Here is a 23,812-nt window from a genome sequence, read left to right on the forward strand (position 1 = left end):
GAGGGCTCCCTCCCGTCTGGTACAGGACACAGACTTTCAGGGCTCAGCATGGGAAACGGAACACCAAGAGGGGTCTATAAAGCCAAAGTGAAGGAAGAGCGGGGCTGGTGCCCAGCAATAGGGTAAAAGTGCCTCATGGACGTCAAAGTGGCTGTTACTATGGCCAGCACTGCTCTGAATTGCTTTCTTGAATTCACCCATTTAAACCTTACGAGAATCCTGTGAATCCCCATTTGATAGATGGGAAAACTGAGACACAGAGAGGTTAAGTAACTTGACAAAATTCTCACAGCTAATACCTAGTTGAGCCAGGATTTGAACCAGGGCATGTTGACACTAGGAGGCCACGCACCTTACTGCTGAACCAGGCTGCAATCTGGGGGAACTAGAGAAAGTTACAATGAAATACTTATGGCCCACACAGTGTGATCTGGCAAAAATCATGCTAAAGGAGGTAGCAAACAGTTGGTTCCATCCCCAGCTCAGCTATTAATGTTCTGGCTAACCCCAACCAAGGCCTTTGGATGTTCTCAGGATCTCAGCTCCCCGGCTATAAAATGGAGGAGGGGGTTGCAGACGGTGAGGTCTAAGAGATCCCTCAACTCCAATGTGAAGTTTTTCTCTAAGAAATTAAGAGTTTGCCCAACAACATTATGTAATTGTCTGCTTAGGTCAATAGAGACAAAATCTAGAGGAAGTCTGAGGTTGCAAATGCAAGAAGTCATTTTACAAAATATTTTCAAAGATGAAGAGAACTTGTCAAAAACAATTGAGGCATTTTCTTTTATTTCCAAAGGAAATGATTCAACTTAACGAAAGGTCACTAATGAAAGAGAGTTCATGTTATAAACATCAAATATTTGGTAGCTCTTCCCAGCCAGCTGGGAAGTCAGCCCTGGCTCTGCTGTGTATGTGATTGCGTGTTTCTTTTTCAGACTCTGCTCAGAACTACTTTCAGAAGGTTCTCTCGACCTGAGACCTGTGATATCTGTGGATGATTCACTCAAGCAGAGTTAGATTGGCCCCCAAAACTAGACACCCTGACCTGGAAAATGCTTCGGCCTTCTTTTTTTCTAACACAGGATCTCACTGAGCTGCCCAGGCTGGAGTGCAGTGGTGTGATCACAGCTCACAATAGCCTTGACCTCATGGGCTCAAGGAATCCTTCCATGTCAGCCTCCTGAGTAGCTAGGACTATAGGCACATATCACCACATCTAGCTAATTTTTGTAGAGACTGGGTTTCACCATGCTGCCCAGGCTGGTCTTGAACTCCAGGGCTCAAGCGATCCTCGTGCCACAGCCTCCCACAGTGCTAGGAACACAGGCCTGAGCCCCTGTGGCCGGCCTGCTCCAGGCTTCTTTGTAGCAAAACAACATTGAGATTCTCCATTTTCCTGAGGGCCAAATTCTACCAAAAGAAATAGATTGGGAAACACATAGAAAAAGAGAAGTTTAACTTTGGAGGTGAAGAGGCGAGTGTATAGAGTAAGGTAGGATATGCTTAGGTCAGTGATTTGCAACTGCGGCTATACGTTGTAATCACCTGAAGAGCTTGAGGGCTGGGTCCCACTCAACAAATTATTATCATTTCATTGGCTTGAGTATGGCCTGGGCATCAGAACTTTAAAAACCTTTCTTTTCAAAAATATCTCGGCCGGCCGCAGTGGCTCACGCCTGTAATCCCAGCACTTTGGGAGGCCGAGGCGGGTGGATCACAAGGTCAAGAGATCGAGACCATCCTGGTCAACACGGTGAAACCCCGTCTATACTAAAAATACAAAAAAATTAGCTGGGCATGGTGGCACACGCCTGTAGTCCCAGCTACTCGGGAGGCTGAGGCAGGAGAATCGCTTTAACCCAGGAGGCGGAGGTTGCAGTGAGCCAAGCCAAAATCACGCCATTACACGCCAGCCTGGGCAACAGAGCAAGACTCCGTCTCAAAAAGAAAAAAAAAAATCTCTTTCATATGCAGTCATGTACCGCCTAATGATGTTTCTGTCAACAACAGAAATATTATACTGTATTTTTTACTGTACCTTTTCTGTGATTTGATATGCTTACCATTGTGTTACAATTGCCCACAATGCTCAGTAATGTAACATGCTGTACGGGTTCAGAGCCGAGGAGAAATAGGCTACACCATACAGCCTGGGCGTGTGGTAAGCTGGACCATCTAGGTTTGTGTAAGTGCACTCTGATGTTGACACAATGATGAAATCATCTAACAACATCTTTCTCCAAGTATACCCTTATCATTAATAGATATACGATTGTCTATATGTGTGTGTACATGCACATTTCTGCATAATCATTCACACATTTCATATAAATGGGGTCACACTAGATGCATATGTTTCCTATTTAAATTTTAAACTTTATCAAGTAATATTATTCCACACACATTTTATATGGCAATATACATTTGTTTACAGGATTATTTCAATATCTAAATGATATTTCATATTATTTAATATCATTCTATTGTTTGCTATGTAACTTAACTTTATCATAAATAACACCCAAACAATCCATTATATAATCTATTTTGTGCTCATCAATAATTATTTCTTGAGAATCAATGTTTATCATCCTCACATAATTTTGTCAATGTGAGTAGAAAATGGCATTTGAATATTGATTTTTTTTTTCTTTAAAAAAATTACTGGTGAAGTTGAACTTTTGTGTATGTGCATGGTTATCGTATGGTTTTTGTGTGTGTGTTTTTTGGTCTGTTTGTTTTTGTTTTTTTGAGACAGGGTCTTGCTCTGTCACCCAGGCTGGTCTTGAAGTCCTGGGCTCAAGTGATCCGCCACCTTGGCCTCTCAAAGTTCTGGGATTACAGATGTGAGCCACCACCCCTGGCCAGTTTTTTGTTTGTTTATATACTGCTTTTATTTTTAGCAATTTGTAGCTTATTCTCTGAAGTACCTGTTTGAGTTCTCTGTCCTCCATCGTAGTACAGAGGAAGGTGGCTTTCTGGACACGCCTTACTCCTCATGATAACGTTTGGCCTCGTGGTGCCCTGATCTTCTTTCAAAACCCGACGAACACACTTTGGATGCCATCCTAGACCTTCTTAGACAGTATCTTGATATCTTCCTCAGACCTGGCATTCAGCAGGCGAGGCTGGTTCTCGGAGTGCCAAGAGGAGCTGGAGGCTGAAGCCACTTGCTCCTGCTGGAGCTATCCAGGCAGGCACAGGAAAAACAGGAGGGGCGTTCTGTCTCCCCTCCGCTCTCCTTTCAGTTGCTCTCTAACGCCTCCTTTTGGCAAACCTAAAAGAGGCCATCCATCTAGGGATCTAAGAAATGTAGTTTGCAGGTTCCCGGCCCCGGCTCCACTAAGCAGCAGGTGGAGAAGGGTGAGATGCTTGGGCACGATACTTTTAGGACTCGTCTCACCTAGATTTGATCTCCCACCCATCTCATCTACCTCACTGTGCTCAGGATGTTCTGGTAGTTTCTCTCACCAAATGGCTAATCCTGGTGCTGAACAGCTCCTCCATCTACGGTCTACTTGGTGATCACTGAGATGCTCTCTCTTCCATGAACCGATCATCCACACCTGTGTTCTCAGACGGCCTGTTGGACTCCAAGATTTGGAAGAAGGCTCCACCAGGGTCTAGCCAGTTGGTGGTAACTCCAGATGGCAAAATGACGTGTGTCAACCGGGATGTGAAATACGCTCATTGCCATATCTATCTATCTTTATCAAGTTGAGCTTCAAAGAATTCTCATATACCTTATTGAACTCCTCTCACCAGAAGGATCAGTAAGCCATCACTCAATGATGGCTTCCCCCCGTCCTGCTGAGTGTGTGGCATGGTCACTCTGGCCACAGAGCACAGGCCACTCTGCAGCCAGGAACAGCAGCAGTGTACTGCCCAGCCTTGGCTCATTTAAGTGGGAGCTCCCCATGTGGTTGTCATTCAGGATGTGCACTGTACTTGCTCACACAGAAATGAGCTAGCGGTCATCAGCCATGTGTGCATGACTCCCATCTCTCCCTGCTCCTTGTCTTGTCCCACTACTGTGTGCCAGCAGCTTGCGCTGGAGACGTAGAAACCAGAGATGCAAGTCAGGCAGTCCTCAGAGTACCACGGCCAGCTCAGTACTCAGCTCGCTGGGGGACTGCACCCGCTGAGTGCTGGTGGGAACCTACCTCGGGAACTACCTGAGACTGGGTAATTTATAAAGAAAAGAGGTTTAATTGGTTCACGACTCTGCAGGCTGTACAGGAAGCATGACTGCGGAGGCCTCAGGAAACGTACAACCATGGCGGAAGGCAAAGGGGAATCAGGCATGTCCTGCGTGGCTGGAGCAGGAGGAGGACAGTGAAGGGGGAGGTGCTACACACTTTTAAACAGCCAGATTGCATGAGAACTCACTCATTGTCATGAGAACAACAAGGGGAAAATCCACCCCCATGACCCAATCACCTCCCAACAGGACCCTCCTCCAACACTGGGGATTACAGTTCGACATGAGATTTGGGCAGGGACACAGAGCCAAGTATATCCGTTGGGATCACACCACTGCACTCCTGGGCGACAGAGTGAGACTCTGTATCAAACAAACAAAAAAAAAGATTAAGAAGATATATATATACAGATAGATACACACACAAATATGTATTTATGTGTGTGTGTATCTATCTGTGTGTGTGTCTATATAAATCTTCTTAGTTCTGTTTCTCTGGAAAACTCTAGCATAGCCTCTGACTTTCCTTAGCCTTTGAATATGAGGGCTAACCAAGCTGTCTCCCTTTGTCTAGCCTCAGTCTTCATTCCTCCAATTCCTCCAGATCCCAGCTTACCAATAACTGGCCAGTGTCCGTAGTGACTGAGGTTAGGCAACTGTGACTTCCTTGAGAGAGCTGCTAACGGCTTTCAGAGTGACAGCTCTGCTGCCTGCTCCCTGCCCACCCCTCTCACATTTTGCTTTGGAAGTGTGGGTAGGAGGCTGAGGAATCACATACTGGAGAAGGTGCAGAGGCTTCTACAACCTAAAGATAAGAGCACTGCACCTAGGCCCCCGCCATTCATTGTGCCTGCCACCCTCTGGCAAGGAATTACGACCTATGGCAAGGGTGAGGGCAGACTGACTTCAACCATGCCTGGCCCAGCCTGCAAAAGGAAGCTCACTAGAACCCGAGGTTGGCATCTTTTTAATCTCAAAGTGTCGAGTCCCTGGACTGGCAACAGTAGCATCACCTGGGAACTTGTTAGAAGGACAAGTTATTGGGCCCCACCCTAAGATCTACCGCATCAGGAATTCGGGGGTGTGGTGGGGACAGTGACGTGTGTTTCACCAAGCCTTCCAAGCGATCCTGATGCAAGTTTAAGTCCGAAAACCACTGATCTCAAGCAGTGGATCCCAGATTTGTCTGCACTTTGTGATTGCTAGGGAGCTTCAAAAAACGGCTGCTGCCTGTCCCATCGTGAACTGGTGTGTACCTGCTCACCAGAGCTGATGTTTTCAATTTCAGGAATTTTGTGAGTCGGGTATCTAACACAGTCACTATTTAAAACTAAATTATATACATATAAACTTACAATGAAATAAATATTAAAAACAAAAGTAATAAATATTCAAAACCCATCACCTCCAAGTTGTTTTAACACATTTAACTATTATCTGTGCTCTTGAGATTTTTTTATACTTTGTTTGTTTGTTTTTGTTTGAGATAGGGTCTCAAGTGCAGTGATCATGACCCACTAGCTTTGACCTCCTGGGCAGAAGTGATCCTCCCATCTCAGTCTCCCCAGCAGCGAGGATTGCAGGTGCACACCACCACACCCAGCTAATTTTTTTTCCCTAAAGACAAGACCTCACCATGTTGCCAAGCTGGTCTCAAACTCCTGGCCTCAAGCAATCCTCCCACCTTGGCCAGCCAAAAAACTGGAATTCCAAGCATGAGCCACTGCACCCAGCCTTATTTATCTGTTCTTTCCACATGATGAAGACACTGTGTCACGGTTTGCTGCTGAGCATCTCTTTTCAGCTCTACATTCCGTGAAGGCACGTTGTGGGAAATCAACCATGATGGGAATATTTACACCACAGTAATCAGCAGATGTTACAGGTCAGGGCTTTTCCTCCCAGTGAGCCTGTTGTTAAGCATTTGCCAATATTACTACTCATATCCCACCTCAGAAGTTGTGATTTAATGGGTCTGGGATGTGGCTGGGCTTTGGAATTTAAAAATAAAAATCCCCAGGTAATTATAATGTGCAGCCAACTCTAGGGGCCACCATTCTGAAGAAAGCCAGCTCACTACAGACCCCCACGGGTGCTTAGTGGGGTAGTACACCCACAGGCCCGTGTGCTCAACAAGCAGGGCTGTGTTGTGTGAAGACATGGGAAGGAATCCTCTTACTTCTCACATATTCACTTTGAGGGGGCAGTTAGATAAGGCAGATAAGTGGAGAGAGTGACGGAGGTGGCACAGTGGCCAACCCAAGGGTTCATCCCCCATTCGCGCCTCATCCACGAGCTCTCAGCCCCAGCTGGGAGTTGCCTCATGTGGAATGCTGGCTCAGGGCCACCGGAGCTTCTGATTTTGGATAAACTACAATTCTGGATTTTTCTGTGAAATCTTCCCATCTTTAGGAAATCACGAAGGCCACACCACAGAACGCACTTGCTAACCAGCTTCAGCCAGCAAGCTACTGATTTGAAACTTCTATCTAGCAAGTGTGTACCAAACACAGGATACATGAGAGTATGGCCACATTGCAAGCAAGTGAAAACGACCCTTGATAGCGCTGCTGGGGCCCCTCATCAGAAGGGTGGACCCCACACGGTCACCAGATTCCTCCTCAAAGCTCAGGTAATAAGTCGGTTCCAGGTGTCCTGGAAAAGCAGGTGGGTGGCATTTCAGGTTTCACTTTATATAGTATAGTAGTCTCCAAATATAGGAAGAGGATAAAAAGAACAGCAAATGTTGATCCAAACCCCCTACCCCAGGACGTCCTATAAGCTGACATTTATTCACTGAAAATCATGTGGGGAGATGAGTTATGGCCACCCACATTCCCACAGATATTTCCGGAGGGCAGCAAAGCAGACCTCCAGGCACATCAGCTCCAGGTGAGACCCTGGACACCTCCCTGTCAATCCCTGTCCTAAGTATTGGATGAAAATATCTCAGATCCTGGACACTTTAGAATTGGTAAGTCTAATCACGGTCAAATCGCGGCCATGGAGAAATTAGAACCTTCTTACAGTGGTGGTGGAAGCATAAAATGGCATGGCAACTTTGGAAAGCAGCCTGGCAGTTCCTCAAAAGCTTAAGCTAGAATCACTGCGTGACCCAGCAATTCTAATCCTAGATATGTGCCCCAAAGAACGGAAAGCACATTCCCACAAAAACTTGCACACGAATGTCCCTATCAGCATTACGCATACTAGTCAACAAGTGAAAGCCACCCAAATGTCTATCAACTAATGAATGGGCAAACAAAATGTGGTCTTGCCATACGATGAAATGTTGTTTCGCCATTAAAAGGAATGAAGTACTGTTACATGCCACAACATGGATTTAAGTTAAAAACTTTGTGCTAAGTTGGGCCAGGCGTGGTGGCTCACACCTGTAATCTCAGCACTTTGGGAGGCTGAGGCAAGCGAATCACTTGAGGTCAGGAGTTCAAGGCCAGCCTTGCCAACATGGTAAAACCCTGTCTCTACTACAAATACAAAAATTAGCCAGGCGTGGTGGTACATGCCTGTAATCCCAGCTACTCAGGAGGCTGAGGCAGGAGAATCACTCGAACCCAGGGAGCAGAGATTGCAATAAGTGAAAATCAGGCCACAGCACTCCAGTCTTGGTGAAAGAGGGAGACTCCTTCTCAGAAAAACCAAACAAAAAACCAAAAAACCATTATACTAGGTGAAAGAAGTCAGTCACAAAAGCCACATATTTTATGATTTATGAGAAGTATCCATCCAAGATAGGCAAATAGATAAAAACAGAAAATAAATTACTGGTTGCCAGGGGCTGAGAGCAGGAGAAATCAGGAGTGACTGCAAAGGGTCTGGGTTTTTTGGGGGGTGATGAAAATAATCTGCATTGGATAATAGTTATGGTTGTACAGCCTTGTGAAAATCCTAAAAACTACTGAATTGTACACTTCAAAATGTGCAATTAAAAAAATGTGGCTACATATCTAAGCAGACAGGTTGTACTCCGGCAAAAAAGATATAAACATCCATCCATCTCAATGTCGAGTGAATGAGGATGGGAAGAAGCACAGTGACAGTCCCTCTGATACCAACTGATATTACAGAGGCCACAACACAGACTGTAACCAACATTCATCCCCCCATGGCCAAGGAGGGATGTCTGAAGACACCTTTGCAGCTCAAACACACTGCAAGTGTGGAATGTGAAATCCAGGGGAAAAGCCCACAGAACAGGCCCCTCGTGTTTAGAATCCTGCCCAGCCATGCTCCAAGGTGGGGTACTCAGCTGCCCAGATGCCTTCTTCAGGGACTCTGCCAGCTTTGCTGTACGACAGCCGTTAATCTCATGCAGCTGAGTTCTAATTGAGGCTGTAATGACATGACCTGAAATTCACAAGATCAGTTTTTGCAAACCATGAAGGGATTCTTTAGTCTTCATTTATTATGGAGATGACCCCACAGAGGGGCAGTTGATTGTGCTATGAAAGGCCGACAGGGCCAAGCCCAGCCACAGTTAACCTGTCCGTAGTTCTCACAAGAAAGGGACAGATATGAGAGAGTGCACCACCCCTGAGAGAAATCTTCTTCAGTCACAGAATTATTTTCATATGAAAACATACGTGGGAACAACTCTCGGGGCTGTTACAGATCTATAGAGGGAAGGCATGTGGATCCATGTGCAGTCAGGGAAACAAAAATCACGCCATGGGTTCCAAATAAAGCGAGACACACTGGGAAGGCCAAAGGAGCAGAAGGAGAGAGATCAGATGAGCTGTAAACTAGAACTACAGGAGACTGGGTCACCCTTCGGCAGGAGAGCTGACAGGGATACAGTGTTGCCTGTAGCTGAGAACCTAGGTATTGGGAGGCTGTGGCTGCTGGGCTCTTGCAGCTGACATTTTGATGCTCCAGGAAGACAGAGGCTGCACTCCCACTGCTGCTGCTGGAACCAGGTGGCCAGATCACGCCTGCCAGCCTGACCCCACCTGAGCCTCGGCCCACCAACCACCATGCTGTTGAGGCTGCTGATATACCCACTGCCATTGTCACTGCACCTGAGCAGGAGCCGAGGAGTCCACGCTCTACGATGCCGCGACACGCAGAAAGGCTAGGAAGGGCTTCACTCTTTCTCCCCATCTTCCAGCCTCCTGCCCCTGCTCTGCCACAACATGGATTTAAGTTAAAAACGTGCTAAGTTAGGCCGGGCGTGGTGGCTCACACCTGTAATCCCAGCACTTTGGGAGGCCGAGGCAGGCGAATCACTTGAGGTCAGGAGTTCAAGACCAGGCTAGCCCCTGGTCTGCCCCTGCTCTGCTATGGACGGAATCTAACCAGTTTGCAGAATCTAGAGGCAGTGTGCAGGCTCCTAGCCCCCTACTGATTTTGTATGAACTGTTTGTTTATATTTCTTTAATTAAAAAAAAAAACACACTATTTTGTGTTCGCTTATAGAAACTTAATCAGCATTTTGAACCAGGTTAGCGTTTTATTTTGTACTTAAAATTCTGGTACTGACACTTCACAGACTAAGTATAAAATGAAGTTTTGTGTGCATAATTCAAGTGGACTGTAAACTGTTGGTATATTCAGTGATGTAGTTCTAAACTTGTACATGGCATGATGTGTTTTTATCTTATAGAATAAATCAATTGTATATATTTTTCTCTTGATAAATAGCTGTATGAAATTTGTTTCCTGAATATTTTTCTTCTCTTGTACAATACCCTGACATCCTACCAGTATTTGTCCTACCAGCTTTTTGTTGTTTTCTGTTCTGTATAATAGTATCTAATGTTGGCAAAAATTGAATTTTTTGAAGTATACAGAGTGTTACAGGTTTTGGAATTTGTGGACACAGATTTAGAAGACTACCATTTACAAATAAATATTTTACATCTATAAAAAAAAAAAAAAAAAGACACAGCAAAGCACAGAAGAGTGAGAACGGAACTGAGGGCAAAATGGCCAGCATGGATTGAGTGGGGGTGCCTTTCACAGCCTGAGTAGCTGAACAAGGGCAGGAAGTACCTAATTTCCACCCCAGGCAGAGCTTCAGCTTGGAGAAAATTTGCCTTATCAAATACGGACAGATTTATTGGCCTATTCTTTTACTCACGCATGCATTCACACGTGAGTTCATTGGGTTATCCACTAACGCAGCCAAGAGTGAGTTCCAATGATAGTATCTGCTAGACTTCCCTTTTCACACCCTACAGATCTCGGAGGTCTTTGTGGGCTTCTAGAATTCCCTATAATCATTTTTCCTTCTCAGGGATTAGAGCCAACATCGACAGAAAAGGTATAATGCGAATGACGAGGCTCTGGTCCAAGCACACAGAAAGATGCTCCCTGGAGACTGTGTGAAGACACCAGGAGGCGGGCGCTGGAATCCCTCCAGTTTTGTTAGCCCTGGTCCAGCGTGCCTGCGGCTCACATCATTCTTTTTATTTAATAATGCACCTTTTCCTTGAGGGGACAGGACTTTCTCTGGCATGTAATTCCTTTTTTCCTTTAACTTACGTTTTAGGTTCAGGGATACAGGTTCAGGTTTGTTACAGGTAAACTCGCGTCACGGGGCATTGGTATACAGACTAGTTCATCACCCAGGCACTAAGCCTAGTACCTGATAGGCATTATTTTTCTGATCCTCTCCCTCCTCCCACCCTTCTCCCTCAAGTAGGCCCCCAGTGAATTCTAAAAGGACTTTGTCACATGGAGCTTTCTATGAGACGCTATGATATTATGGGACACTGCACACCGTCCTTGCTATGCGTGCCCAGAGCAGAATCTACATGACTGCTTCTAGTGGAGTCAGCAGAGTAAAGCCAAGGAGCTTACCAGAGGCACGCCTGCTGACCGCAAGGGCCCCTGCAATTACCTGGGAGTTTGGATGGAGGCCCTGTGTCCTGGAGGAACACGTCTCAGCGACCTCAGATCTCAGCTCTTGCCACTTCGTAGAGCCTTGCGCTAGCTGTTGAGATGGGCGGTGGATGGGCAGACCAGGGAGGGACGTGGCTCTGCTGAGTTGCTTCCTGAGGTTCTGTTGCTCCTGCCAGGGAAAGGGAAGACTGAGGACCAGAAGAAAATGGCCCTTTTCCTTGCCTAAGCAAATGCTCCTCCTCCAAAATCACCCTTTCAGCACTTCTGGCAAGAGCCTTAAACAGAGTCGGAGAAAAGCTCTTTGTGAGTAGAGAAAATCTGAAGAGAGTGAAGGCGCTTGGAGAAAAAGTTGTTCTGCAGGTCAGAGTGGACCCAGTGAATGAGGCACTGCAGGCGTTGGAGGAGGGATATACAATTATGGAGTTCATTTCTACACTACCTTTTGTTTTTTCTGGTGTCCCCGTGGATGTGGTGGGGCAGTGGTGGAAACATGCTGTGGAGATGCTTGAATTCCACTCTCTTATTGCTGTAAGGCACTACCTGAATTCTTTGAATTCCTGAGCTTAAGCCATCCTCCCCTTTAGCCTCCTGAGTAGCTGGGACTACAGGTACACACCACCATGCCTGGGTAATTTTTAAATTTTTGTAGAGACAATGTCTCTCCACCTTGCCCAGGCTGGTCTCCAATTCCTAGGCTCAAGTGATCCTCCCACCTCGGCCTCCCAAAGTGCTGGGATTACACGCATGAGCCACCACACCCAGCCTATACTTTCCATGTCTATGGAGCTACATGTTCTGAAGATGTGTGTAAGTGAAACTATGTAAGATGTGGTCTTTTGTGTCTGAATTCTTTCACTTAGTAGAATGTTTTTAAGGTTCATCCATGTGTAGCATGCATCGGCACTTCATCACTGCTTATGGCTGAATAATATTTCATTGTATGAATAGACTGCATTTCATTCATTAGTTGATGGACATCTGGGTCATTTCTACTTCTTGGCTATTACAAATAACGTTCATATGAACATTCGTGTACTGGTTTTTGTGTATATGTTTTCAATTCCCTTAGGAATATACCTAGGAGTGGAATTATTGGGTCATTTTGTAACTATATTGAAACTTTACAGGAACTGTCAAAATGCACAATGGTTCCAATTTTCCCTCATCTTTGTCAACATTTATTATTGCCCCCCTTTTTTTTTGAGAGAGAGTCTCTGTCACCCAGGCTAGAGTGCACTGGTGCAATCTCAACTCACTGCAACCTCCACCTTCCATATTGTCTGTCTTTCTTATAGTCATCCTAGTAGGTGTGAAGTGGGATGTCCTTATGATTGAAAAAAAAGAATATAAACATATATACTAAAATGCTAACAATGATATGGATAGTTTTTTGTAACAGTCTTTTGAGACAATTCACATACCATACAATTCACCCAAAGTATGCCATTCAATGATTTTAATATATTCACAGAGCTGTGCAACCATCACCACAGTAAACTTCAGAGCATTTTAATCACCCCAAAAGAAACCCTGTACTCATTAGCAGTCACTCTCCATTTCCCACCCCCCATCCCCAGCCCAAGGCAATCACTAATCTTTCTGTCTCTATAGATTTGTCTATACTATATATTTTATGTAAATGGAATCACATAATATGTGATGTTTTGTGACTAGCTTCTTTCACTTATAATGTTTTCAAGTTTTATCCATGTTGTAGCATGCATCAGTAATCATTCCTTTTATGATTGAATATTACATTATATAGACATGTCACATTTAATTTATTCATTCTTTGGTTGGTGGACACTTGGATTGTTTTGGCTGTTATGAATAATACTGTTATAAGTTCTTGTACAAGTATTTGTGAAGATACATATTTGCATTTCTCTTGGGTATATTCTTAGAAGTGTGGAATTGCTGAATCATATGGCAACTCTATGTCATTGAAGAACTGCCAGACTATTTTTCTAAGTATCAGCACTATTTAACAATCCCACCAGTAGTATATGAGGGTTTAGTTTCAGCTTTTATATTTAGGTTGTTGCTGCATTTTACATGTGGATATGGTGTGGGATAGGGGTCCATTTTTGTTTCCTTTGTATGTGGATATCTAATTGTCCCAGCATCATTTGTTGAAAACACTATTCCTTCCCTGTTGAATTGTCTGAATTGTGGTGATATTCTTATGAAAATAAACTGACCATAAATGTGGGGGTTTATTTCTGGACTCTAAGTTTTATTTCAATGATCTATATGTCTATCCTATGCCAGTACCACATTTTTATTACTATAGCTTTGTAATAGGTTTGAAATAAGAAAGCATGTGCCCTCTATCTTTGTCCTTCTTTTTAAAGATATTTTGATTATCCTGAGTCTTTTGAATTTTCATATAAATTTTAGAATCAATTTATCAATTTCTGCAAAGAAGCCAGCTGGGATTTTAATAGGAATTGCACTTACTCTGTAGATCAATTTGGGGAGTATTGCCATCTTAATGATTTGGAAAGTATTGCCATCTTAAGTCTTCTGATCCATGAACGTGGGATGTCTTTCAATTTATTTAGGCTTCCTATTTCTTTTAACAATGTTTTGTAGTTTTTGTATTATAAGTTTTGTGCTTCTTTTGTTAGTGAAGAATTTTTAATTGTGGTAAAATATTTACAACATAAAATTTACCATAGTAACCATTTTAACGGCACAGTTCATTGGCATTAAGTGCATTCACATGGTTATGCAACCATCACCACTACACATGCACAGAATAGCTTCATTTTTCCAAAGTGAAACTCCATACTCATTAAACAATACTCACCATTCCCTCTTTCCCCTAGCCCCTGGCAACTACCATCCTACTTTCTGTCTCTGTGAGTTTCATTACTCTATGTACCACATATAAGTGGAATTGTACAATATTTTTCCTTTTGTGTCTGGCTTATTCACTTAGAATAATGCCTTCAAGGTTACTGATGTTGTAGCTTATGTCAAAATTTCATTCCTTTTTAAGCCTGAATAATATTATGTAAAACATGCTGTTTATCCATTCATCTGTCAACACTTGGTTTGTTTCCACTTTTTGGTTATTGTAAATAATGCTGCTATGAACATAGGTATATAAATAGCTATTCGAGTCCTTGCTTTTAATTTTTAGGGGTAGTACCCCAAAGCAGAATTTCTGGATTATATATAATTCTGTTTCATTTTTTGAGCAATGAATAATTTTAAATTCATTATTGTCTTTTTGTTCTTCTGTATTTTAATATTTATTGCATAACCATGAAAATATTACTTTTAAAAGCTAGTTATTTGAACACATTCTACATTGTAAATGGACATATGTTCTGTAAGCTTTTCAACATTTTCCATAATCTGTGAACTAACATATGTTTACAGTGATGATAACTTCTGGTTTATGTGATCGTTTTGCTGACTACTTGGAAGACTGTCTCATTCCTTCTGTAGACACATGGGTCAGAACATAACTGGCAAAATGCTCTTTTGTTAATAGTCAGATTTGCCACTTGTATTTGCCTTATACCTCTCACCCCACCTTCAAGCCACAGTGCCCCCAATATAATGGACACTGGGGAGATATATACCTATTCTCGGGTTTGTAACAGTGGGAAGAGTCTGTTGACCTGCTGGTTCGTGACAGCTTCTATCTTCTGACTCAGATCTCCACTGTTTACACTCCAACCATGCCGTCTTCCTTTTCCCAGGCAGCCCATAAAATGGGGAAAAACAGAGTTCAACTGAGAAGATTTGGGGAGCAAGCCAACATACAAACAGGAACAAGAACCCTGGGACTTTCCTAAGGAAAACAAAGGATTTAAAGAAAGAACAATATTTAGCAGAATGCAAAACTCTCATTTCCAGATTAAGAAAACAAATTGCTGCAAATAACTTAAAATATTTAAAAGTAGCTCTTGTTTTTACAAAATAAGCAAAACAACAAGAAAAAATATAATCCCTCTCATTATAGCACCAAAAAAAAAAAAAAGTTCTTACAAGCTGAGTTCAAGAAATGTTTTTAGGATTGGAAAATACCAGTTTTAGCTCATGGAAAACCTACTGTTCCCTCAACGGGTCCAACTGAAAGGTTCATCCTAACTCTTGGTTCATGCCGGCTTCCCCAAGTGCCTCATTTCCCGTTAAGGTGCTATTGTTCCTAAACCTTCAGGTTTCCTCTTAGTCATGTTTCTTTCCCCAGGAAATCAATTTTCAAGCATTTACCCTTTTGCAGTAGTGAGTCAAAACTCAAGGCAGCTGTCAAATATTCCTCTCGTACAGGCCAAGCCTTCCAAGGAATGACACCACAAAGTGGATACGCAAACGGATGTGACGAGGAGACTGCTGCTGAGCTTGGCATGGCCGTCAGTAGAGGAATGGAGCTGCTGGGGAAGAGACCACACAGGGCCAGGATACACATTATTTCCGGAAGAGTCATCAAGGATGTCAGTCTCGTATGCTCCAGGTCTCATATGTAACCAGGGGTCAGTGCTCTTGGGAGATCCTAAGAGTCTGTCAATCAGGTTCAGTACACATTCTAGGTCAAGGGCCTAAAAACGATGACCTTTTGTCTGTTATTGTATGGCTGTCAAGGTAAGCATGCTCTCAAAGTTTTTACGTGTTTAAAAAAAAATCAAAAAATAATCGTTTGTGACCAGTTAAAATCTGTACAGGTTGCAGGTTAGGAGCAGGGTTTGGGATCAAGGGTTAGGCCTGGCCACTGCGTTTCCACGAGGCACACTCTGGATGCAGGGAGGGCATGGGCGGGCCCAGTGACTATCTCCTTGGAACCTCTGTTGCCACTTCTCACTCAGAAAGTGTTAGGGCACTTTCTGATCACTCAGTGCTCCTCTGGACCTCCGTAATGAGAGTTGCCATTCGTATTCTCGTCCCAAGGGGAGAAAAAGGCCCCAGTTCTGCTTCATTTAAGAAAAACTTGGCTGACGGAGAATTTGGATGTTGGTTCAAGCAAGATTTTATATGGAGAAGCAACAATGCCGGGTATCATCACTATGCTCACAATGAGTCTTTCCTCAAATTTCAGCTTCTGCACCGCCTTCTTTTCTAGCCCCTGGGCTCGGTGCTGAATCCTGGTACAGCCCAAGCCTAAGATAGTTTCTTTATACACATCAAGGGCCATCTTGTGGAAGAATGGTTTTGTGCAGTTCCAGAGGTCAGAATTAGTACCAGTAGGTAGAGCAATAGTGGATTTAAACTGAGCACAGGAAAGACCTTGCTCAGAATTTTTGCTGAGCAGATCTGGAACAAGCTGCTTTGGGAAGCAATGAGGTCCTGCTTCAACAGAAATGCTGTGAGCAGTTAGAAATGCAATCCCAGCGCTTTGGGAGGCCGAGGTGAGCGGATCACGAGGTCAAGACGTTGAGACCATCACGGTGAAACCTCGTCTCTACTAAAAATACAAAAATTAGCTGGGCGTGGTGGCACGTGCCTGTAGTCCCAGCTACTCGGGAGGCTGAGGCAGGAGAATTGCTTGAGCCCGGGAGGCGGAAGTTGCAGTGAGCTGAGATCGCGCCACTGCACTCCAGCTTGGCGTCTGGCAATGCAGCGAGACTCTGTCCCAAAAAAAAAGAAGTGTGGCTATATCAAGGACCTCTGGGGCCTAGAATTATATGAATCAGAGAATTCATGGATCAAGGGGCAGAGTGAGGAGATGCAAACCTGAATACAGTAGCTAAGAGCATAAACGTTGAAGCCAAAGCTGAAGTGAGTTCATATTGTGGCTCTGTCACTTACTAGCCATTTGGTAAAGTTGAACTTCAGCTCCTGTATCTATAAAATGTGGACCATGGTTCTCAGCTCACGGAGATACTGTGAAGGCTAAATTATAGCTAGTGTCAACAAATGATAGCTCTTGTGGTTGTACATTTATTCTAATACATTGTTGGTTGCTAATGCTGTGTACATCGGTTGAGTCCAAACTTGGTAGGAAAATGTTTCTCTTCTTTGTTTTTCTTCCAGAGTTGCAAAACTATTTCAAGGCAGGGGATACAGGAAATGAAAAAATAAATAAAACAGCTCTCTTGGATTATGTACCAGCCTTCAGGCAGATGATGAGCGTCCTGTGTGTGTACCCTCCCAAGACGAGTGACATCAATGTGCACCTCATCAGCATGATTGCCTCCAACCGGGTTGTTGAATTTGCCCCCACAATTCAAGAGGGCTGGGCAGAGAGGAGGGGTGCTCTTCAGATGCCAGGATGGCAATATGTTACAGATGATGGTTGGCAGGGATTTGGGAATCAGAGAACATCATATTAATTTGTTTTTTTCCCCTCTGAATATTTTACAAAACCATTAATTAAGAAACCCGTTTGGCTGGAAAACAAATGGTGGTGGTGAGTAACGAATACCAGCTTCTGTTACATTTCCCCTTTCTGGGAGTTTCTGAAGCTCTGGGCTTGCTGGCTTAACAGTTGAGCTGCCTGCCAGGGAGATTTTTATCAACCATAGAGTGTATCAGCTGCTGTCCAGACCAGCTGAACAAGCTGCTGTTAACATCAGCTTAACTTTGGCAGGGATGCAAATTGCTTGAATTCATTTAAATCCAGTTCTCCTACTGAGTGCGAAGCACTGAATGAGACCTTGGAGATACAGAGATGAACTGGACACCACAACTGCCCTTAGGGGATCCTCCAGTGACAAACACTCCATGGCCATTTCAGTGCAAAGTGGCAACGACACCATGTATGGAGGAGAAATGTCTCACCCAGGTTGGGTGTCGTCGAAGGCTTCCTGGAGGGATCGGGTCCCAGCTGAGGTTTCTGGGCATCAGAAGCAGAGTTGCTGCATGGTCAGAAGCACGAAGGCCAGACACGGTGGTGCCTGCAGGAATAGCTGAGTGAAGTCTGAGGGGTGAGGAAAGCAGTGGCTGGCAATGAAGCTGGAGAGATGGGTGGGGCTTTAAAGGAACGGCCTTCAAAAGAGCACGGACTCTTGCACAGAGGAGCCAGGAAGGGTCTTATGAGACATGGGTCAATCCCACTTGCATTTTTAGGTGGATACTTTGTGTGCCACAATGTGCAGGATGAGCTGCAAGGGATAAGACTGGCGCTTAGAGGCTGCCGAGAGAATTGGGGTACCAGGATGGTGAGGAACACGTGTCCTCTCCCTCAGCAGTCCTTGTGATCTGTTGGGGACCTTGTCCTCACTGGGGTCGCTTAATGTTTGCTGATTTAGTAGGAAGTTCTATAGGCAGGCTTCAGGTGCCCTGGAGAGGAGCTGGTAGTAAAGGGGTGTGTGTGTGTGTGTGTGTGTGTGTGTGTGTGTGTGTGTGTGTGTAACAGGAGTTTTTGCCGTTCTTGACAATGAAAGGGAAGTCAGGCATGCTAGAGTTGTGCTGCATGCAAAGTTCAAATGTGAGCCATTTGCTTTTTGGATCCAAGGGGCCCTCATTTAAGTCTGCCAGGGGAGAAAACATTGCTTCCATCAGAAAGCCTACTTATTCTCGATCAAATTCAGCACTTGCAGGTGTTGTAGGTAAAAGAAGGAGGATGTGTTTTAAACACCAAGGTTGATGGAAAGGAGGGGCTCCTGAATGACAGGAAGCAGGTCCTCAGGTGTATTCCGTGTCTTCCACAGGCCTCAGCTCCCTACATTTTTAGAGCAGCAGTCTGTTGCCCTATTTTATACTTGAAAACACTAGAGTTCAAAAATGTAGAGTACACAATACACTGGAGACTCAACTTCAAAGCTCCTACTCAGCCTCTCGAATGGCAAACCTGATGACAACCCCTACTATAACATCACTGATTTTTTTTGATAATCACAGCACCTTCAACTGAAAAAGACATGGTTTCCTGTTAGGTGTAGTAAACTCAACAATGGCACCCAAAGACGTCCACATCCTAATCCCTGGAACCTATGGATATGTCACCTTACACAGGAAAAGGGACTTGGTAGATGTGATTTAAAATCTTGAGATGAGACATTATCCTGGATTATCTAGATGGGCCCAGTGGAATCACAAAAATCCTTATAAGGAAGAGGCAGCAGGAAGTAGTTAGCAGAACATGAGACAGTGGAAGTGAGAGGTTGCAATTATTCAAGGAAGGGGCCGCAAGCCAAGGAATGCAGCCCTGTAGACGCTGAGAAAGGAAAGCAACAGATTCTCCCCTCTGAGTCTCCAGACGGAACCAGCGTTGCCGACACCTTGATTTTAGGCCAATGACGCTGGTTTTAGACTTCTGACCTCTAGAACTGCCAGGTAATAAATGTGTGCTGTTTGAAGCCATTCTGTGTATGACAGTTTCTTACAGGAAACTAAGACAATGGGTCAGAGACATATTCCAACACCACATCTTGGAAAGACTTATTTAAAGAATGGCTAATGGAATGGATGATACATTCATTCTTTTGAATACATGCTCTGAGTGACAGCATGGCTTCATATTTTTTAAATTAAAGCCAGCAAGTATTTATTGAGCAGCCAATGTCAGACACTAAGATGGTTAAAAATGTAGCAAAGTATGTATAGCTTCCAGTCTCTGAAGAGAGAAAATGTAAATACACCAGTCCCAGTACTCAAGGCAGAAAACACACATCCATAGAGGTTCCAAGTGCGACGGGGGGGTCAATGAAGGGAGGCAGCCAGGAGGGTCAGGAACGGAGGGAAATCGGCCTGGATTTCGGATGCTGGAGAGTGGGGATGGGGTGAGGGTGGCCCAGATGGAGGCCTGGGGGAGCGGAGGCTCAGAAAGGAGAGCGTGCTAAGAGTACTACAGACTGAATTGTGTGCCTCATTGTCACCGGCTGAAGCCCTCGTCTCCATGTGACTTCAGGGAGATAATTGAGGGGAACAGGCCGTAAGGGTAGGGCTCTGATTGGCAGGATAAGTGTCCCGGAGGGAAAGGGAGAGTCGCGGAGCTGGATCTATGTCCCTGAGCCTACACAGGAGAAAGGTCGGGTGAGGACACAGCGCAACGCAGGCTGGCCCCAGGCCCGGACGAGGTGGGCACCTTGATCCCGGATGCCCAGCCTCAGAACTGTGAGGAAATCGTGCTGTTGTTTGAGCCACCCAGCCTGTGGTATTTTGTTGTGACAGCCTGAGCAGACTGAGACCGCAATAAGCAGTTGGATTTGAGGAAAACATGACACGGAGGAGTAATGAGGCTGGAAATGCAGGCTGAGGCCAAGCTGAACAGTGACTGCAAGCGTCTGACTGTTGGAAGTTTGGAGATGATCCAGAGTCCCGGAAGGCCGGGCTGGGGACGCGTGAGGGTGAGGGGCTGGGTGAGGGCTCCAGGTCTGCAGTGAGGGGCCACTGTCCCTGTGCCACGTCCAGGACAAAAGGCCCAGCTGCAGGCGCCGCGTGGGGAGTGCAGCAGAAGGGCGCTCCCGTCCTCCCCTCCCGCCAGGCGCCCAAGCTGGGGAGACCGGACGGAGCCGTCCCTTAGGCACTGTGTATGGAGAGGAGGTCAGCCAGGAGCCGGAGCAGGGGAGCCTCAGCTTCCAACCTCCCCACACCCGCCACGCACAGGCACACCCACTCACACACACACACCACACACTCACACACCACACATACACACCACACAAACATACACACCACACATACACACACCACACATACACACACACCACACATACACACCACACATACACACACCACACATACACACCAAACATACACACGCACCACACACTCACACACCACACACACCACACATACACACACACCACACATATACACCACACATACACACACACCACACATACACACACACTACACACTCACACACCACACATACACACACCAAACATACACACCACACATACACACACACCTTCTCCCTCACACACACACCACACACACCACACATACACCCTCTCCCTCACACACACACCACACATACACACACTCTCCCTCGCACACTCACATCACACACACACACCACACATACACACCACACATACACACACTCTCCCTCACACACACACCACACACACACCACACATACTCTCTCACACACTCACACCACACACACACCACATACCACACATATTACACACACCATACATACACACACACCCTCTCCCTCACATACGCACCACACATATACACCACACATACACTCTCCCTCACACACACTCCGTCACATTCCTACACGCTCACACTGACACCCCCACACACATGCTCTCACTCTCACTGTCCCTCACACATGCTCTCATCCTTATACTCCCATGCACTCTCACACACACATGCTCACACAGCTCTCCCTCATTCACACACGCTCACACACTGACTCCCACACTCTCAGTCACATGCTCACACCCACCCACACTCACACATTCTCACACTCTCCCTCACACATTCACAGACTCACACACACACTCCCACACACACACACTCCTGTCATATTCACACTTTCACACACCCCACACACACATGCTCTCACACACACACACACTCATACCCGTTCACACACTTCCCCACATACACACAGTTCCTTGCACTTTCACACACATTCACACACTCTCCCCCAACACATGCAGACACACTCACACACTCTCTTAGACACACTCTGTGTCACACACACTCTCTCTGTCTCACCCCCACACACACACACCGTCAGAACGGATGCCCTTTTCTGCTGCCCTTGGCATGAGGCGTTGTGAGGTGTGCGCTTGCACTGTTTCCCGGCCGCCCCCCACCCACTGCCCACACTGCGTCCACACGTGGCCCTGGCGATGCGGAGAGAGGGGAGGAGCAGGCTCGTGAGTCCTGCCTCACCTTGCCGGCATCCCAGAAAGACACCTCTCACCGGACAAGCTGCCTGGGCTCCAGGCGGCTGCGTCCCTTGCTTTGGCTTGCTGGCCAAATGCATGACCACGAGATTTTCTCACAGGCTGGAGAACAGATTCTGAGGGAGTTTCCAGGAGTCAGTTCACTGTGGGCAGCTTGGCGAGAATGCATGACAACAGTCGGCTTAAAACGTCCTCTCCCTTTCGCCTGGGACACTCCCTGAGGCTGGGAGATCCCTTCTAAGAAAATCCCAGGAACCAGACGTCACTCTTGGCTCACCTCGCCTATCCTCATGCCTTGAGGCACATTGCTCCGTCTTTGTCATGTTGATAGCTTTTTATTTATTTATTTATTGACAGAGTCTTGCTCTGTTGCCAGACTGCAGAGCAGTGGTGTGATCTCGGCTCACTGCAACCTCCACCTCCCAGGTTCAAGTGATTCTCCTGCCTCAGCCTCCCAAGCAGCTGGGACTACAGGTGTGTGCCACCACGCCCCTCAAAAATAATAATTTTTGTATTTTTAGTAGAGACAGGGTTTCACCATGCTGGCCAGGATGGTCTCAATCTCTTGACCTCGTGATCCGCCTGCCTCGGCCTCCCAAAGTGCTGGGATTACAGGCGTGAGCCACGGCTCCTGGCCCATATTGATAACTTTTAATGGCTGCCCAACAGCTCCTAGTTTCTCATTGCAGCGGGTGAAGAATTTACAGCCGCACCTCTTCGGTGTTTGACTATTCTGAGACTGAACTCCACTTTGTTCCACAGAAGGTAGAAAACTCATTCTTTCACTCAATTCTCCTTTAAAAGTTCTGATGGCATCTTTTGGGTAAAGAGCCACATTTGAGGCTCTCTGCGTTTAGCTTCCACTTTCCATCTTTCTCAAGGGGCTCAAATTTCCAGGGTCCCCAGGGCTTATCTCCTCTCACCTGTGCTGTCTCCTGTCCCCGCCAGTACCTGTGGCGCTGAGGCTCAACATGCCTGGAATTGACACCGGGTGCTGATCTCGAGCTGATGTCTATGAGGTCCCCATCTTTGGTCACAAGGGCCAATGTTCCTTGGGTCATCCATGCTGTGACCTCACGTCTCTTCCAGCCTCCAGCTGTGTCGCATTTCCACATCTCCCTGGGCGCTGGGGACTCTCACTGCCTCCTCAGCCCCACCTGACAGGGTTGGCCTTCTGCCTGGAGGTTGGATTGCTTTGTTGTGCTTTAGGAAAGGAGACACAGCCCCGCTGGTCTACAACACCCCTCAATATTTGGGACTACGTCTGCCACTGCAGCAGGGCTAGCATTCCTCGAGAGGACCACAGCACCTACAGCGTCCATACTCCACCCACCTGTTATGAAAGTCTTCCTGTCTGAGGCGAAACTCTCACTGCTGTTTTGGGTGGGAAGCTCGCCATGAGATCATGAGGAAGTCGTTCTTACTCAATGGGGAGTGAAACCTCCACTCAGTCCTCCAAGCTTGGCTTTTTATTTCTGAAGTTCAGATTCTAGGATGCCTAGAAAAAAAAATTTTTTTTTTTGAGACAGGGTCTCACTCTGTCACCCAGGCTGGAGTGCAGTGGCACAATCTCAGCTCAGTTCCACCTCTGGCTCTGGGGTTCAAGTGATTCTGCTGCCTCAGCCTCCCCAGTAGCTGGGGTTAGAGGCGGCCACCATCACACCCAGCTAATTTTTGTATGTTTAGAAGAGACAAGGTTTCGCCATGGTGGCCAAGCTGGCCACAAACTCCTGATTTCAGGTGGTCCACCTGCCTTGGCCGCCAAAAGGGCTGAGATAACAGACATGAGCCACCGCTCCTGGCTGAAAATTCTTTTTAACTTCCAATAAAGCCTGGATTTTGCAAAATAGCTTCTTTTTCTCTACATTTTTAAAAGTAATTCATGTAACATTTGATTAATAATTAGTTTGTTTGCTTTAGGGCCAGGGTGTCCAATCTTTTGGCTTCCCTGGGCCACGTTGTAATAATTGTTCTGAGC

The sequence above is a fragment of the Cebus imitator genome, unplaced genomic scaffold (genome assembly GCF_001604975.1).
Source record: "Cebus imitator isolate Cc_AM_T3 unplaced genomic scaffold, Cebus_imitator-1.0 Scaffold410, whole genome shotgun sequence".
NCBI classification, from domain to species: Eukaryota; Metazoa; Chordata; class Mammalia; order Primates; family Cebidae; genus Cebus; species Cebus imitator.